Here is an 11,805-nt window from a genome sequence, read left to right on the forward strand (position 1 = left end):
CATGGCAAAACCCCGTTTCTACTGAAAATACAAAAATTAGCTGGGCATGGTGGCGCATGCCTGTAATCCCAGCTACTCCAGAGGCTGAGGCAGGAGAATTGCTTGAACCCGGGAGGTAGAAGTTGCAGCGAGCCAAGATTGTGCCACTGCATTCTAGCCTGGGTGACAAGAGTGAGACTCTGTCTAAAAACAAAAACAAAATCAAATTTTTCCCCCCTGAGATGGAGTTTTGCTCTTGTCACCCAGGCTGGAGTGCAGTGGTGTGATCTCAGCTCACTGCAGCCTCTGCCTCCCAGGTTCAAGTGATTCTCCTGCCTCAGCCTCCCGAGTAGCTGGGATTACAGGTGCCCACACAATACCAAGTTAATTTTTGTATTTTTACTAGAGATGAGGTTTCGCTGTGTTAGCCAGGCTGGTCTTGAACTCCTGACCTTAGGTGATCTGCCGACCTTGGCCTCCCAAGGTGTTGGGATTATGGGCGTGAGCCACTGCACCAGGCCAAAAAAATTGTTTAAAAAAAAAAAAAAGGTAGAATCTGTGCAATGTTAATAGTCACAATAGAACATTTACCAGAGTTACAGTGTTTTGTTACAATAATACTTTGCAGGAATGTTCATGTTTTCTGTTATAGGACTGTAGCAAAGGGGTCTCAAAAGAAAACATTTAAAAAAAACTTTTATTCATCAGGTTCATTTCAAGTCAAAATTAGGCAGGTCTTCTACGTAATGTTTAGCAAGAAGATGTGTTCAAAGGCAAATGTTGATCACATTCTTCTTCAGAAAGCTCACCCTTAGGGAGTCCTATGTAAGAAAACTGCTTGTAAAATATACCTTTGTATAGACTTCAATAACTGATCATACAAAAAATTTTTGGAAAATAAATTAGATAATTAAAAACATCTTTTCCAGCAAAGCTGGACATTAGGCTGTCCTCGCAGAGCCATTTTTAAAAATTCATTTATTTTTTAGATGGAGTTTCACTCCTGTTGCCCAGGCTAGAGTACAACGGCGTGATCTTGGCCCACCGCAACCTCTGCCTCCCAGGTTCAAGTGATTCTTCTGCCTCAGCCCTCTGAGCAGCTGGGATTACAGGTGTACACCACCACACCCAGCTAATTTTTGTATTTTTAGTAGAGATGGGGTGTCACCAAGTTTGCCAGGCTGGTCTTGAACTCCTGACCTTGTGAGCCACATGCCTTGTGGCTCCCAAAATGCTGGGATTACAGGCGTGAGTCACCACACACAACCTGGATCATTTTTTTCTAGCCACATCTCATCTAGCTGCTGTGTGGACCCCTAGATTGATGCTTTGGACCCCAAGTACATTCTGTACTGTTTGGGGTCAAGACTGGGATCACAAAAGACAGGATGGTGAACATGGACTACTCCTACTTCTTGGCTCCTAAACATCTTCAAACCTGCCTGGACAACCTTGTTGAAAAGATCCACATCCTCCAGCCCTGACCGAGACTTGGATGTAAATATCAAAGCCACCCACTTGGACAAGAGGTCCCTTACAAATATGAGCAATGCCAAACCCATAGTTACTCCAGAGGCCAGTTCTCTGAGTAAAGGCAAATGGTTTTCACCGGGAACTTTCCCACTGTAAACAATCTTTGGGCCACACTGGCTGAAGATAATTGGAAAATATATTTGTTGGCCCAGAACTGTATTTGCTTGACATTGCTGAGGGAATTCTGTAGTAAACACAATGTCAACATCACAGAACAAGAGCCAAGATTCATTATTAAACTGGGAAGATCCTACTTCCAGGTTTGGAGCTCTTGAAAATTCTTCAGACACAGGCAAAATCTGCAGGTCCACTTTAGGATACTTAATGCAATAATCTCTCATCAGTTCAACTTGTTTGACCTTGTCAGGGTTGGAGTCAGAATTGAAAAGCAGAACCACGAGCTTGATGTTCTGACTGGGGATAAGACATGTCTTAGGGTAACTATATATTTTTGTCTTTAGGGTCCAATGTGCTTCCTTTTTTCTTTTTCTTTTTTTTGCAATAGAGTCTTGCTCTGTCACCCAGGCGAGAGTGCAGTGGTACAATCTCAGCTCACCGCAACCTTTGCCTCCCAGGTTCAAGCGATTCTCCTGCCTCAGCCTCCCAGATAGCTGGGATTGCAGGCACCTGCCACTGTGCCCAGCTAATTTTTGTATTTTTAGTAGAGATGGGTTTTCACCATTTTGGCCAGGCTAGTCTTGAACTCCTATCCTCATGATCCACTTGCCTCAGCCTCCCAAAGTGCTGGGATTACAGGCATGAGCCACTGCGTTCGGCCCCTTCTTATAAAAAGCAAAAAACCCGGCAACATTATGTGCACACTTTTTTTCTGTTCGCTGATACGTTTATTAATGCACCAGTGCCTATTTGCTGTTATTACTTTAGGTATTTGGGGTTCGATTTTCTTTGTGCTGAGAAATATTTTTAATCATTATTTCAGAAAGAAACTGGATGGTCATCTCTCTTACTCTTTCTATGTTGGAAATCATCTGTATTTCCCTCTCCTTTAATGCTGGTTTAGTTGGGTAGAATTCTAGTTTGACAATTATTTTCCATTAGTACTTTAAAAGCTATGCCTTTGTCTTTGGGCATCTATTGTTGAAGAGTAGCTTTCCATGGTTTGTTATTCTTTTGTAAGAAGTCTGTCTTTTTCTAATAGTTATTTTTAAGATTTTGAGTTCTTATATTTGATGTTCTCCAAAGCTACCACTGACTAGACATGAATTTATTTGTATTTTGCTCAGTATCTGTGGCCTGCACCTGATAGATTATGTGAGTTCATATCCCATTGGTATAGAAACAGACTTGAGGTTCTAATTTTTCATAGCTGATTCTTTTCCTCCCTGTGGTTCAGGCCAATGGCAAGCTTTCTTGTTCCTTCCCCAAACTGGTAAGTAGAGTTTTTCTTTTCTCCTGTGAGGAGCAAATAAAACCTTTATTCCAACTTCAGATCTTGTCAGGGCTCAAGGCCTCATTTCCTGTTGCCACGTCAACACTGAAATCTCATCCTTAAACCCCAAGACCTATTCTGTCTTAGCTTCAGATTCTCTTTACTGTCATAGCTTTGGGTTCCCTTTTGATTTATGGCACCTGGGAACGTCTGTTTCTTGCTTTCAATCTCAGATATATCTTTACGAACTTTATCATGAAGAAATGTTGAATTTTATCAAGCTTTTTCAGTATTGGTTGAAATGTTCATATGAATTCATATGAATGAATAATCCTTCTTTCTGTTGATATGATGTATCATATTGATTGATTTGCATATGTTGAACCATCTTTGCATTCCATGGATAAATCCTAGTTGGTCATGATAAATAATCTTTCTAATCTATTGCTGAATTTGGGTTGCCAGTATTTTGTCGACAATTTTCGCATCAATATTCATCAGAGATATTGGCTTGTAATTTTCTTTTCTTAAAAAAATCTGAGGCAGGCAGATTGCTTGAGCCCAGGAGTTCAAGACTAGCCTGGGCAACATGGCGAAACCCTGACTCTACCAAAAAAATACGAAACTTAGTCAGATGTGGTGGCATGCACCTGTGGTCCCAGCTACTCAAGAGGCTGATACAGGAAGATCGCTTGTGCCCTGGAGGTAGAGGCTGTAGTGAGCTCTGATCATGCTACTGTACTCCAGCCTGGGTGACAGAGCTGTGTTTAAAAAAAAAAAAAGAAAGAAAGAAAGAAAAGAAGGCCGGGCATGGTGGCTCACACCTATAATCCCAGCACTTTGGGAGGCTGAGGCGGGTGGATCATGAGGTCAAGAGATCGAGACCATCCTGATCAACATGGTGAAACCCTGTCTCTACTAAAAATACAAAAATTAGCTGGGCATGGTGGTGCATGCCTGTAATCCCAGCTACTCGGGAGGCTGAGGCAGGAGAATTGCTTGAACCCAGGAGGTGGAGGTTGCTGTGAGCCAATAGCACACCATTGCACTCCAGCCTGGGTAATAAGAGCGACACTCCATCTCAAAAACAGAAAAAAGAAGAAAAGAAAAGAAGACACTATTTTGGAACTCAAAGCCAAGAATTTGTCTTTTTCTCCTGACTGGGTTCTTTTGAGTTCTCTTTCCTGGGTCAGTGGCCTCATCCCCAAGATATAGGACAACTAAGCTAGCCAAAATGGAGTGACAGTCACTTGCGGCCAATCTTTAATATAGTAGGGTTTCAGAATTTCTGGCCTTCAGGATAAAGTTCAAGTCCTCCAAACTTTCTGCCCTAAGTATGTTTCTAACTCACTTTCCTACTTTTCTCTCTTATCTACCCAGTGCTTTAGAGAAACCAAAGGTGCTTGTTATTTCGCGTGTACCTCTGAGCTTTCTCATATCCATGTCCTTGCATGTGATCTGCTCTTTACCCAGGCACTTGTTCTCCCCCTGGAGTTTGGGTCTCGTTCTGTCACCCAGGCGGGAGTGCAGTGGTGTGATCCTAACTCACTGCAGCCTCAAACTCCTGGTCTCACACAATCTTCCTGCCTCAGCCTCCCAAGTAGCTAACCATACACTTTTGCCACTACTGCAGGCCAAATCTAACCCGGTCTTTCAAAGTCCAGCTCAGTGGGTGCTGCTATGAAGTCTGGCTAATCTTCTCAGCTTAAAGTTTTGTGTGCTTCCTCTGTATTTCTGCGACTGAAGAAGTCCACTGCAGTTTAAAGAACTGAACCTGTGAATTGATACCAGGACTCAGGGGCTCAGGACCCGGCTCTGCTACTCCTTAGCTGCCTCTTTTTACCTATCTCAACTTCAATTATTATCTAAAACAGAGATGGAAATATTTCCCTCACAGAATTAAAGTCAGTTTTATGACTGTTCTGGTTTTGAGTGAAGGAAAACCCAACCTGAAAAGGGCATAGATTAGTTTATATAGATGAAAAGTCCATGGGTAGAGATGGCTTCAGGCAAGGGTGACTCAAAGTTCAAGTGCTGTCAGCAGGAGTCTGACTCTGTCTTCTCTCAGAGCTGCCTTTTGCTCTGTCACCTTTATGACCAGTTTCAAAGAGTAGCCTGATGGCTGGCAGCACTCCCAGAACCCAATCTTTCTGTTTCAAGTCCAACTGACTACCTTGAGAACATCTTTCTCAAGTCACAGCAAAGTTCTCATGGGCTCTCATTGGTCTTGTGCCCATCCCTGAGGTGGTCACTGTAGCCAGGAGAATTTGATGCTTGGATTGCCTAGGGTGCAGGGGATGTGTTCTACCTCAGACTCTGGGGTGCATTCCTGACAGCAACACATGGGATGTGTGTGGGTGGGTGGAAGTTCTGCAGTGAGAAGTCAGGCTGATTTCCAGCATGGTGAAAGGATGCTGGATGAGAATGACGGCAGAGGTCCACCACAGATGTGCTGGGGATCAAATGAGACAATATGAGGAAACTGAGTTCGGAAAGTCTTGATCAGGTCGGGCTATCCTAGCACTTTGGGAGGTCAAGACAGGGAGATTGCTTGAGGCCAGGAGTTCGAGACCAGCAACATATCAAGACCCTGTCTCCACCAAAAAAAAAAAAAAAAAAAATAGCCAGGTGTGGTGGCATGTGCCTATAGCCCTAGCTACTCGGGAGGCTGAGGTGGGAAGATTGCCTGGACCCAGGAGTTTGAGGTTGCAGTGAGCTAGGTTTGTGCCATTGCACTCCAGCCTGGGTGACAGAGAGAGATCCTATCTCAAAAAAAAAAAGTACTGTTCAAACATAAATGATGATTATTATTTGGATGATTATTTTTGGCTTATTTTGCAATAGAGACATTAACTCCTTTCAGCCACAAGGATTAAGTAGGAAAGGCAATGTGGCTTAACGTATAATATACTGACCAACTAGTTTTCAACTGCCTCATCTTATGTTGCAGCAATGATGCTATTCTAGGAAACTGGGCCTTACCAGGGCAGAAACAACAGAGCCATGCTTTAGAGAAGGAAAGTTCCGTGATTGCAGGTATCCGAGGAAGTTCATAAGCACATAATTGAATCAGTCTTTGTTGGAAACAGGGTTTCAGCTCTCAAAGACCAAAAACAATTGCTGATGGGTGGGGAGTGGGAATGAGAACAGTCCAAGGACATTGTTGGCAGACCAGGGGTCACCAAAGGAAACTCTGAGCTGGGCGAGTCAGCAGCACTCAGCTAGTGCTTGGCAGGCTCTGCAGCATGAGCTGGGTGTTGCTTAAAAGAACTCCGTGTACCACATCTTCCCTTCCTGGACGGTCCAAGTCACTCTCACTCACTTCTGGAAGGATGTCCCTTGACTTCCAGTTTCTGACCTTGCTTCCCCTTGGTGCCTTTCTCTGCCCCAGCTGGCATCTTATCTTTCTTCCTGACCCTGGCTTCCTATCTGGGCCTCAACAGTGCTCTGACAACTTCTTTGGGTAATGCTCCCTTTGCCTAACTGCCTTTTGGTCTCTCCCCACATGTAATCACAGGTGCTCTTCCCAGGGACCTGAGGCAGCATGGTCTGATGGAAGGAGCCTGGATTTTTGCCAAACAGCTGTGTGTGTTTGTGTGGTTTGTTTTGTTTTGTTTTTTGAGACAGTCTTGCTCTGTCACCCAGGCTGGAGTACAGTGGCACAATCTCAGCTCACTACAATGTCTGCCTCCTGGGTTCAAGCGATTCTCATGCCTCAGCTTTCAGAGTAGCTGGGATTACAGACACGTGTCACCATGCCCTGCTGATTTTTCTATTTTTAGTAGATATGGGGTTTTGCCATGTTGGCCAGGCTGGTCTTGAACTCCTAGCCTCAAGTGATCCACCCACATTGCTCTTCCAAAGTGCTAGTATTATAGGCGTGAATCACCACGCCCGGCCTGAAGCCAGACAGATGTGTGTTCTAATCCTGGCTCTTCCATTTGTTAACAGGGTGAACTTGAGCAAATTATTCTATTTATTTAACTGTAAAATGGGGATAATTTATCTTACTTGGTTTCTGTGGCAGCTCGATGAGATAAGGGACCTAGGACACTGAGCAGGTTGACCTTTTGAAAATGGTGGTTCTTACTAAGAGTGATGACAGGCAGGAGCACACACATTGCATAAACACCACCTTTCCGCCTCACCAGTGATAATATCTGACCAAGATATCAGGCATTTACTTTATGCAGAAAAGTCCTGCATAGATGGAGCTGCCATTTCCTCATTTGTAGCCTGCTGTCTAATATTTCACAATCTGCGTAGTTAGGAAATAGTTCTTCATATCTAACCTAAGTTCCTCCTGCTATAGTGTGTTGTAGCACATGTGTTTTAAAAATAACACACAGGCCAGACACAGTGGCTCACACCTGTAATCCCAGCACTTTGGGAGACTGAGGTGGGCAGATTACTTGAGGTCAGGAGTTCAAGACCAGCCTGGCCAACACGGTGAAACCCCATCTCTACTAAAAATACAACAACAAAAAAAAAGCTGGGCGTGGTGGTGGGCACCTGTAATCCCAGCTACTTGGGTAGCTGAGGCAGGAATATCACTCTAACCTGGAAGGAAGAGGTTGCAGTGAGCCAAAATCTCACCGTTGCCTGGGCCGACAGAGTGAGACTCTGTCTCAAAACAAACAAACAAACAAAACATACACACACAAACAGGCCCATGAAAATAAGCAGATTTTTCTATGAGTCAGGCATTCACTTTGCCTTGGGTTTACTCTTATGTTCAAGAAACCAGTGAATATTTGTTGTGTGGCCACTGCAGACAGGGACTGTGCTAGGCTGTGCTGGGGAGCTCCAAAAAGGCGTGAAAAGACTCCAGCTCCCTTGAGGTTCATGTCCTGCTGGGACCAGGAATCTCAGTCCTTCTCTCTTTAGTTTTCAATTGCAGGCGAATGACTGTGTCAGTTTACAAATTCTAGGAACACAGCAAAGGAGTTTAGTGGGACTGATCACGTTGGTAGCTAATCAATGACCGGATGTACAACTTGGCTCTGGCAAGTTTAAAATGAAAGTTGTGGGTCAATCTTCAACATTTAAGCAATGACACTAAGTGGTCCCAGACAACAGGTTATTTCATTCAGCTACTCAGGTGCATTTTGCAGCTAATCCTTCCTGCTGGGCTGTTAGAATGAACCACATCTTTTCAGCTACGTGTCACAGAATCCAAGTGTCTAAGAAGCTCCTGTTGAGGAAAATGTTTGCCCTGTGTGAAAGCAAGGGCAGACCTCTCAACTTCACACATGCCCACTCTGACCCTGTAAGCCTACGGGCTGAGAGGGTACACTGAGGACCACAGACAGCCTATAGATGTGTTTTGTTTGGTCTGATGGTGTTTTACTTTTGTTTTTTAAGTTGAATTGTTTGCCGAAATCTAAAAACTGATAGACTCACATGATCCAGGTTTCTGGCTTTTATTGAAAAATGGGAGCTCTGGAGATACTGAAGCTGCATTTCCTAATAGTAACATCACCTGGATCTGAGTGAAGACGCTGCCTTTAGGTGGGGCCACCATTTCCTATGCCTCACTTTGGTCATTTCATTCATCTATGGAACTTGCCTGGGCTCTGAAGGCATTTGAATTTTGGACTCTTGGCCTGTGAAGACCCCTTTGGTCATTGACAGAGAGCACAGCTGCCAGTAATCTGTTTCTTTGGGTTCTCTGCTCTCTCCTCTTCTATAAGAAATGAAACTGCCAGGCGCGGTGGCTCAAGCCTGTAATCCCAGCACTTTGGGAGGCCGAGGCGGGTAGATCACGAGGTCAAGAGATCGAGACCATCTTGGTCAACATGGTGAAACCCCGTCTCTACTAAAAATATCAAAAATTAGCTGGGCATGGTGGCACGTGCCTGTAATCCCAGCTACTCAGGAGGCTGAGGCAGGAGAATTGACTGAACCCAGGAGGCGGAGGTTGCAGTGAGCCGAGATCGCGCCATTGCACTCCAGCCTGGGTAACAAGAGTGAAACTCCGTCTCAAAATAAAAGAAAAAAAGAAAAAGAAATGAAACCTGCAGATATGTCTTCCCTAAGTTTACATTTAATGCCCACCATTGAAGAGATTTCACTACAGTTGAAAACATTTCTCATGTTACCTCTTGGTCCTTATATGAGGAGTGAGGGGATGAGTCTCCCTGCTTTTTTTTCTTTTGAGCCAGAGTCTCTCTCTGTTGCCCAGACTAGAGTGCAATGGGGCGATCTCGGCTCACTGAAACCTCCGCCTCCTGGGTTCCAGCGATTCTCATACTTCAGCCTCATGAGTAACTGGGATTACAGGCATGTACCACCATGCCTGGTTAATTTTTATATTTTTAGTAGAGATGGGGTTCCACCATGTTGGCCAGACTGGTCTCGAACTCCTGACCTCAGGTGATCTGCCCTCATTGGCCTCCCAAAGTGCCGGGATTACAGGCATGAACTACGGCACCCAGCCTGATAAATCCCTTTTGCAATTTGTCACTTTGCACTGTTTCCAGGTTCTTTATAGTCCAAGGGGCTTCTATGTGGGCAAAAGAACACCCTCTACAACTTTCCAGTATAACTGATGCTCAATGTATCAAATATTTATGCCTAGTAAACAAAATTCGGAAATAAAAATTTCTTTCTTTTTTCTTTTGAGACAGAGTCTTGCTCTGTCACCCAGGCTGGAGTGTAGAGGTGTAATCTTGGCTCACTGCAACCTCTGCCTCCTGGGTTCAAGTGATTCTCCTGCCTCAGCCTTCTGAGTAGCTGAGATTACAGGCACACACTATCACGCCCGTCTAATTTTCATAATTTTAATAGAGACAGGGTTTCACCATGTTGGTCAGGCTGGTCTAAAACTCCTGACCTCAAGTGATCTGCCTGTCTTGGCCTCCCAAAGTGCTGGGATTACTGACCAGAAGTAAACTTTTTTTTTTTTTTTTTTTTTTGAGACAGAGTTTTGCTCTTGTTACCCAGGCTGGAGTGCAATGGCACCATCTCGGCTCACCGTAACCTCCGCCTCCTGGGTTCAGGCAATTCTCCTGCCTCAACCTCCCGAGTAGCTGGGACTACAGGCACACGCCACCATGCCCAGCTAATTTTTGTATTTTTAGTACAGATGGTGTTTCACCTTGTTGACCAGGATGGTCTCGATCTCTTGACCTCGTAATCCACCCGCCTTGGCCTCCCAAAGTGCTGGGATTATAGGCGTGAGCCAGTGCGCTTGGCCCAGAAGTAAACATTTCTAAGCTACATTTTTACATTTAAGTCCTGATTACAAATTACAAACTCTATTTCTTTTGGGTGAAAATAATAGCAAAACTTGACTCAAAATGGCTTGCGCAAAAGGATTTTTTTTTTTTTTTGAGATAGGTTCTGATTATGTCACTCAGGCTAGCATGCGGTGGTGTGATCATGGCCCACTCCAGCCTTAACCTCCTGGGCTTCAAGTGATCCTCCTGCCTCAGCCTTCCATGTAGCTGGGACTAAAGGCAGACACTACCATGCCTGGACAGTATTTTTATTTTTATTTTTTGTAGAGATGGAGGTCTTGCTTTGTTGCCCAGGTTGGAAGGAAATTTATAATCTCCCATAACATGAAGCTAGGAGGTAGGGTGGACCTTGGGCACAGTACGTCTGGGCTTGGGCTCCATTTCCTGTGATTCTGTCAGCGATGCCCTTCTCAGTGTATTGATATCATTCTCAGCTAGCAATGTGGCTGGTGCAGTGACAATGTCATATTCAGACACAGTTGAGGAATTGGGATTCTCGCTATTTCCTTTTGAGGGGGGACTGTGGAGACCTCTGCTAGAAGCCTCACAGTGTACTTTTCCTGAAATCTCTTTGGCCAGAACTGTGTAACACACCTGTTCCTAAATGAACCACTGGCAAGAATGGGATTGCTGGTTGGCTTTTACTAATCATCCCAGAGTGGAAGGAATGTTGGGAGTCTATCATAAGGATCACTACATAAACTTAATTAAATTCCCTTAAAGAATCTAAATTACAGTAACAAATTCAATAAGACTAATCTCACCCTCCTTTTCTTGGTGGGGACTGGGCTTGTGGTCTGGCTCTCTGTAATGTACGGAGGAAGAGGGAAAGGGCTCTGGCCCCCTTGGCGTCATGTCTTCTGTGCTGATGGCTTCCCATTCGCTGGTTCTATCCTCAAGCGCTGAGACACTGGGAAGGAAAAAAAAAAAAAGAAAGAAAAAGGAAAAGAAGAAGAAGAAGAAGAAAAGACTAATCTCAAACATTGCAAACATCCTAACACTTCAAATAGTAGACAGAAACATGAAAATAAAGGATCCTGGTCTAGTGCCGGTTTTCAAAGGAAATGCTTCCAGTTTTTGCTCATTCAGTATGATATTAGCTGTGGGTTTGTTGTAAATAGCTTTTATTATTTTGAGATACATTCCATCAATACCTAGTTCATTGAGACTTTTTAGCATAAAGGGCTGTTGGATTTTGTCGAAGGCCTTCTCTATCTGTTGAGATGATCATGTGGTTTTGCAGACAAGAAAAAGAAATAAAGGGTATTCAACTAGGAAAAGAGGAAGTCAAATTGTCTCTGTTTGCAGATGACATGATTGTGTATTTGGAAGACCCCATAGTATCAGCCCAAAATCTTCTTAAGATGATAGGCAACTACAGCAACAAAGTCTCAGGGTACAAAATCAATGTGCAAAAGTCACAAGCATTCCAAACACCAATAACAGACAAACAGCCAAATCATGAGCAAACTCCGATTCACAATTGCTACAAAGAGAATAAAATACCTAGGAATACAACTAACAAAGGACGTGAAGGACTGCTTCAAGGAGAACTACAAACCACTGTTAAAGGAAATAAGAGAGGACACAAAGAGAGGGAAAACATTCCATGCTCATGGTTAGGAAAATCAATATCGTCAAAATGACTATATTGCCCAAAGA

General features: G+C 44.0%; 1 non-coding gene across 1 annotated transcript; it reads left to right on the plus strand.

Annotated features, from left to right (window-relative positions):
- The first annotated feature begins 10,907 nt into the window (after positions 1-10,907).
- LOC118145993 (small nucleolar RNA SNORA57) lies at positions 10,908-11,056 on the plus strand. The gene has a single exon (XR_004731463.1). It is a non-coding gene; the product is annotated as a small nucleolar RNA SNORA57 (small nucleolar RNA).
- The last annotated feature ends 749 nt before the right edge of the window (positions 11,057-11,805 follow it).

The sequence above is a fragment of the Callithrix jacchus genome, chromosome 10 (genome assembly GCF_049354715.1).
Source record: "Callithrix jacchus isolate 240 chromosome 10, calJac240_pri, whole genome shotgun sequence".
NCBI classification, from domain to species: Eukaryota; Metazoa; Chordata; class Mammalia; order Primates; family Cebidae; genus Callithrix; species Callithrix jacchus.